The following is a 7500-nucleotide window of genomic DNA, read 5'->3' on the forward strand; positions in this document are numbered from 1 at the left end:
TTCCTTTGGTAAGGCAAAAAGGGTTTGAACGCCCACTTTTTGAGCTTTTTCATGAATTTCTTTTGGTGAAATTAGGGGCTTTTGATTTTTTACGGCAAATACCTTTTATCGACAGATTCACTTACCATTTTCTTTCTGAGTTGAATCCATCAATTTTATTTTCGGTATTTACAAGGGGCCTGCGGTCTCACTTTTACTGCTCTAGTTTTTAAGGGAGCATGCTTGTCCACTGTACCAACATTGACTCGTGGAGACCATTCGCATCAGTTTATTTTTAAAAGTTATGGTCAAGGTCTTGTTTAAAAATGTTCATTTTAATTCTTCAAATTACGGTTTTTTTATCACTTTTTTACTTCGTGCTTCATTGGAAAAAAAAACGCAAAACAAATTACATGAGGTCAAGATTAATTTATCAATATTTGAGACAGGTGAAGAGAGAAAGTTAAATGTCTGTAATACATGATCATTGTTTTGGCCATGGTTGTTTTAGGCCGCTTAAAAAGTTGAATATAGTTTTTTTGTTTCAATTACCCCAAATACTTTCGATTCAATTTTGTTTCCGAAATAAAAAATGTTAAAAACCCAAAAAAATATTATGCTTTTTGTTAATGGATTGCATAGACATAAATTCCCGAACCAGATAAAAAAATCAATTGTTGATATTTTGTTTTGTTGGTTTGGTGGTGGGCGGCGACACAGGAAACGACTTTTAAAATTATTTTCTTTAATGGCAAAACCAGCGTATTCAAAACTTCTAAAATTATCATGGTGGAATGATACTTGTCAAATATGACAAGTTTTAAATAATTGCAAATTCCACCCCTTTCCTCCCAATGCGGGAAATGATTTAATACAAAAGCCTTGGTGTAATTGCTTTCATAATTGGATCATCATATGAATTTAAGCCATGTTTCCAAGAGACAAAAAAATAATTTTAAGATCTTCAATAATGTCTTATGTTTTTATTTTATTACGACAACTTCTAACATTTAGAAAACCAATTTTTTAAACTGGTTTCACTACTCAGGTTGTGTGTTGTTGTTGTTGGGTTTTTTGTGTTGTTTGTTGTTGCTCAAGACGGTCTGTTGCTGCAAGTTGTTGTCATGGTGGTCGTTAATTTCATACTACTGTCACGGACAGTGTTGACATTTGACAAGGAACGGTGAGGATTTTCTTGAAGTGATTAGATTGGAGGGGGACGATTGTTGATAAATTGAAGCGAGGATCGAGGTCGTAGGAGGGCGGCGGGGTTGGCCGATCCCCCAATGACGGTGGTTATCGGGCGTTGTTTTCGTCAACCCCGCCTCTGATTCAAAAAAATAAGTATTAAAATAGATCGAGACACGGTAGTTTTAAAGTTTTAAAATATAGCCAGTGAATAAAGTTTCCAATATGGCTGTAAACAAATAGCAGTTTTTAAAACTATGTTCGGGCTTTGGAGAATCCATTTAAATTTCAAAATTTTAAAAAACCCTCTTTTAGAAATCGTTAAAATGTAATCAATAAAACCACAAGACTATACAAATCAATGGTATAAAATCCAGGCGAAAGTCAGATAAAACACTCAAAAACACGTAAAAAGAATTCGGTACCTTTTGAGTATAAAGACCCACGCTGTCGCATGAAACGTACGCGTATTATCACATAAACGACCATTATTTTTTTTGTTCGGATTTTGACTGATTTCAGATCGAAAAAGTTAGGGTTCGAGCCTCGCTTGGCGCATATTGATCCTTTAAAAAAAATCTCTTTAACTCAATTCCACTCGTACCAAGTGTAAAATGATACCTAGCCGTTAACACGTTGTCTCTGTCGTAAAAAAAATTCTAATATCGCCTAATCGGCGTCATGCCGCGACTTGATATTGTTGCTGGTGGTTCCCTTATCATAAAACACGATACATGAAACACGTAGAGACCTGAACAACCTACCCGATGTGGTCTAAAACCCCCGAAACTGCAGAGCATCGGTTTAAAGGGTGGTAGGACAAAATTTCCGGGCGGGATTGCGACGGTGCACGAGGCGGGGAAAGAATTTGGATAAGGTCGATCGTCATAAAAAGTAGGTGAGCACCTTAGAAGCTGCTTGATCGGGTCGTCGCATAACATAATGGTGAGAACCATTAGAAGCTGCAGCTGATTGGGTCGATCGTCATAACATAAGTGGGGCACCATTAGAAGTCATAAGGTCATCGCATAAAAAAAATAGATGACCCCCTTTGAAGCTGCGCTGTTTTGGGGTCGATCGCATAACTAATAGGTGAAACATTAGAAGCTGCTATGAAAGGGTCGATCGCATAACACAATTTTTTAGCACCATTAAAGTTGCTTTTCTGAAACCCTCACTTTTTTTTATCTTTAGTGTTTCATTCATCGTTTTTGTGGGAAAAAGGGGAACTCCGAAACGCCGCGTAATCTTCTCCGAAAAATTTAACTCTTCTTTTCATTTACTCTTATTATTTAGTGGGAAAAAGACAATCTGGGGATATTCTCAAATAAAAAGAAAAAAAAAATTTTTCTTTTTGTTAAAAAAAAAAATGCCGCTATTCTAAAGGGGGTATTGAAATATTTCATTGTGACACCCAAAGCTAAAAAACAAACAAAATACAAAAACCGCAATATTTTAGGCAAATGAGAACGATCATGTGATAAACTCATCTTATGCGCGATGCTGATACGTAAAATCTGCTCATCCTCTCTGTGCTGTGTGTGTGTAAATCAAGGTGGTAAAGGGGAGTCTTTTTCCAAATCTAAATTAGCTTTTAGTAGAGCAAATCCGCTAAACGGCTCAAAGCACTTTAAAAGGGTCCCGGCCACAGCAACAATAACAAAACGAGGGGAAACATGACGCCTGTTAACGATATTACAGTTTTTTTTTTTTCGGACAGAAAATTCGTAAAGCCAAGGTACCTTTAACACCGGATTACGGTAGAGAAGTGGTAAACAGTTCTCCAAGGACTCAACTATCGCCAAGAAAGGCGGGAACCCCGGACCTTCCGACCCAAAAAACGAGTGTCATCCCACTAAACCACAACCCGCATACCCCCTGTTTTTGTGCATTTTGGACTTTATCTGGGAAAAGTTTTTGTTGTTGTTTGGATTAAATTTTTAACAGTCATAGTCATCTCCGTTTTTTTTTTTTTTTGGGACTTTTTGATCTTGTACCCCCAGGAATCCCGAGATAAAAGAAATTAACCCCTTCTTACCACCTATTTGAAAACGTCCTTTTCTTTAACCCAAACCAGCACTTTATTAATCTTTGATTTCTTTTGTAAATCACACAATTTATGGGAAAAAATGTTTTTTTTAACTATAAATACGTACGCGTGGTGTGGGTTTTTAAATTTGATGATCATATTATGAAAAAATAATTTGTTGCTTTTCTCTTTGAGTAAGTAAAACTATTTTGTGTTTGGTGGGTGTACTTTTTGGGGGAAAAATTTTAAAAAGGGCTGGTAAGGTTAACTCTCTCCTTACCCCCTTTTGGAAAATCGTACATTTTTTCAGATGCAACGGTCCATTTCCACCGTTTTAAATTCTTTTTGCTATAGCATAAAAACTTACATTCCCAATAGGTTCTATTGCATTGACGAAAAAATTAAAAGTTTGAATTTCTTGTTTTAAGAAATGCCCGTTTTTTTTTTGGCGGGGGGGGTGTGAGCTTTTGGGAAAATTCGAAAATTTTCGGAAAGTAGAGGGGTTTAAAAAAAATACAATTTCCACCTTTTTCTCATTCCAAGACATCCTTGTGTTCATTGTGAATATTTCTCAGCTTTATGGTCATTGTCAACCATTTTACCCCTTCGACCGAACCGTTGTACCATCGTTAACAAAAAATAGAACGAAGTTGACGTCACTCAGGTTTTGGTTCTTGTTTTTTTTATGTCATCCGCGTTTATGGGAATTTAACTAAATAATTAACCCGTCACAAAAGTTAAGGTTAACATAGTTTTGTAGGGCGGGCTGTTAAACTTCCGATCAATGTTTTAAAATCTTAGCCAAGCGCATCTATCTTAGCTTACAAACCAAAACATGACGTCAAAAACAAACTTTGACCACAAACGAAAACAAAAACGTGGGGTTGTATTCAATATTTCAACCAATGTTGTTTTCTTTAACTCTATTAACGAAACTCACCCAAACCCACAAAAACCAAAAAAAAGACGCAAAAGATAAGTCCCCAGTGGGTTCTAGCGATCCACGTTAACTTTTAAAGATGACACTAGAACCCCTAGGTTACAATTGATGGCATATCTAAAGATTGTACGGGTCAGTAGTGGGCGTAATAGAGCTCAAGAAAACAATGATTTATTGGTTAATATAAAAAAACTCACGATTTTTTTTTTTGCGACCAAAACTTTCTTTGAACATCTTTTGGTCATGCCGGGGGGATAAAATTAAAAAGATGACTACGGGTTTTAGTGTCGGCCGTAGCCATCGTTTAAATTATAACCGACCTAGACCCAAAGGACTGGTCTTTGACGTCATTTTTTTGTTTTTTTTTTCAACCCCCTAGGAGTTGTCAAGAAGAGCTCAAGAAAACGAGTGTTCATTTGGGGAACATTGAAAACAACCCCCGATTTTTTTCTTTTGCGGGCCAAAGATTGCCCTTTTTACGTTTTTTTTTGGCAGGTCAGGGTTTTTAAAATTAAGATGGCTTGTTTTTAGTGTCGGGCTATTGTTTACGATGCTTTTCTAGTCAGGTTATAAGCAACGATGGCTACGGTTTTATTCAGGCTTTAAAAAAACGATGGCTACTTTTCTAGTGTCAGGCTTTAAGTTAACGATGCTACGGTTCTAGGTCAGGGTTTTAAATTGACGATGGGGACGGGTTTAGGTCAGGCTTTTAAATTAACGAGACTCGGTTCTAGTCAGGCTAATTTTAAAGTGGGTACGTTTCTGTGCCAGGCATTAGTTAACGAAGGCACGGGCTAGTGGGTATTTGTTAAAGATGGCACGGTTTTAGTGTCAGGTTTAAGTTAACATGGGTACGGTTCTAGTGCAGGGTTTATTTTAAAGATGCTACGGTTCTAGTGTCAGGGTTTAAATTTAACGATGGCTACGATTCTAGTGCCAGGCTATTAGTTAACGATGGCTACGGTTCTAGTGCCAGGCTATTAGTTAACGATCGGTACGGTTCTAGTGCCAGGCTATTAGTTAACGATCGGTACGGTTCGAGTGTCAGGCTTTAAGTTAACGATGGCTACGGTTCTAGTGTCAGGCTATTAGTTAACGATGTCTACGGTTCTAGTGTCAGGTTATTAGTTAACGATGGCTACGGTTCTAGTGTCAGGTTATTAGTTAACGATGGCTACGATTCTAGTGTCAGGCTATTAGTTAACGATGACTACGATTCTAGTGTCAGGCTATTAACGATGGCTACGGTTCTAGTGTGAGGCCATGCGTTTACTAAGGCATTTACATTTGCTACCTACGATTTGTGATTTCCATTGTGGACTGTGACTACATGTAAATTGTTTGCTCAAACAAGTGTCTATTAATCAGTAGATTTTGACCTATCAAGACAAAGGGATATGGGCCACTCTTTTTACCCCGTGTTTGGGACAAACATATTTAGTTGTATGTAAACAATAACATGAATTAAATCGACATATCTCTCTCTCTCTGTCTCTCTCTGTTTCTCTCTCTCTCTCTCTCTCTCTCATCAGTGATATCATCATCATCATCATCATCATCATCATCATCATCATCATCATCATCATCATCATCATCATCATCATCATCATCATCATCATCATCATCATCATCATCATCATCATCATCATCATCATCATCATCATCATCATCATCATCATCATCATCAAATTCGTATTTCTTATCAATTTTTATTCTACATCCACTTCTTTGGGTCCAATTTATCCCTACAAAATACCTATTGGAGACGCTGTATTATTACATGTAAGCCTTTTGGTAATATTGAATTACAAATTCGCAATAAAATGCTATTGTTATGTGTTTTTCTTCAGAACAAAGATGATGTCAAAAGGACTGTCTTTCGTCGCTGTCGTTATCACTATATGTCTCCAGTACAGTCTAACTAAGGGTAAGATGAAGATGCTTCATAACATACATAAATAAAGAAATGAAAAGAAAAACAATGAATAAAACATCTTCAAAAAAGGACAAAACACACAATCACGGAACTTTTCAGCCCAAATCCCTTCTTCAGCCCACATCAACAACAAAGAAAAAAAAACATGAATACATTACTAAATAAAAATCAGATATTCGTATATTTTCTAATGTATTTATGATTTTGTTGTTGTTGGCTGAAGAAGGCTTTAGAGCCCGAAACTTCCCGTGTTTGGTTTGCTTGTTTGTTTGTGTGTTTGCTTGTTTTGAATCTGTTCTATTCATTTGTTGTTTTTATTACTTTTTACAGTTCACAGCTTCTACCAGCTTTGTATTACTAGAAAAGTGAATGGATCGATTCTTTTAACAATGTGCGGGCTCAGAATGGTTCCGTCTAGACCGTGTAGATATCTATGTGCGGCTATGTGGTCTAGTGGTATGATACTCGCTTAAGGATCGGAAGGTCCTAAGTTCGAGCCTCGCTCAGCGCATAGTTGAGTCTTTGGAAAAGGCTCTTTACTCACATTCTCCCACCGTACTCAGGTGTAAAATGAGTACCTGGCCGTTAACAGTGTTCTCTCTGTCAGAAAAAAAAATGTAATTTCGCCTAACAGGCGTCATGTCTCGTTCTATATGTTACATGTTGCAGTTGGCCAGGGACCCCTTGTAAAGTATTTTGAACACATTAAGTGGATACCGCTCTATATAAAGCTCAAGTTATATGTAGATAGTAGAAAACGGTTGGGGCTGGTGAGTATTCTAACAAAAGAGTTAAAATGGAGATGCTTCGTATGGGGACAATACAGACAATGGACGTTTCGGGTACAAACCCTTCGTCAGCACAACAATACACAAATAAACGTAGAAAACAAATAAAATAAAATGCAAAATAATTTGTATCAATTGTATTCAATAGTGGTTGGAGTGTGAAGAGACTAACGCTTCATTCATTCTTCAACCACTATTGAGTACATACGATAAAAGTTATATTGCATTTTATTTTATTTCTTTCCTTGATTTGTGTATTGTGTTGAGGAAGGGTTTGTACCCGAAACGTCCATTGTCTGTATTGTTCCCACGAAGTCTCTCCATTTGCATATCTAGATAGTTTGCTCTTCGCTAAGTATCTCACAACCTTTTCATCCGGAAGTATAACGGACAAACACACACAACTATGTTTAACATGAAACTTTTATAGTCTGGTTAATACAGTTTTGTGAGAATTACTCATATACGTTGATGGAAAAAAAAACCCCAACAAAACAAAAACAAAGGCCCAAGTGACGTCAACTTCGTTCACTCTATAATATGTCGGACAACCCATTAATCTTTTGCTAATGAGCACAGCATCAACCAATAGAATTTTGACCAATCAAAACCAGGAATGTATGACTCACCTTCACGCCTG

The 7500-nt window shown here is 36.9% G+C and overlaps 1 long non-coding RNA gene across 1 annotated transcript in view; it reads left to right on the plus strand.

Moving 5' to 3' along the window:
* The window catches only part of LOC144960857 (uncharacterized), a 56231-nt gene extending 49990 nt beyond the window's left edge, over window positions 1-6241 (plus strand). The window contains exon 3 of the long non-coding RNA XR_013642959.1: window positions 5987-6241. This is a non-coding gene — a long non-coding RNA (uncharacterized LOC144960857). The remainder of the gene's footprint in view (window positions 1-5986) is intronic.
* Window positions 6242-7500: the final 1259 nt, after the last annotated feature.

This window comes from Berghia stephanieae, chromosome 15 (assembly GCF_034508935.2).
Source record: "Berghia stephanieae isolate SIO BIC M18660-M18661 chromosome 15, UCSD_Bste_1.3, whole genome shotgun sequence".
Taxonomy (NCBI): domain Eukaryota; kingdom Metazoa; phylum Mollusca; class Gastropoda; order Nudibranchia; family Aeolidiidae; genus Berghia; species Berghia stephanieae.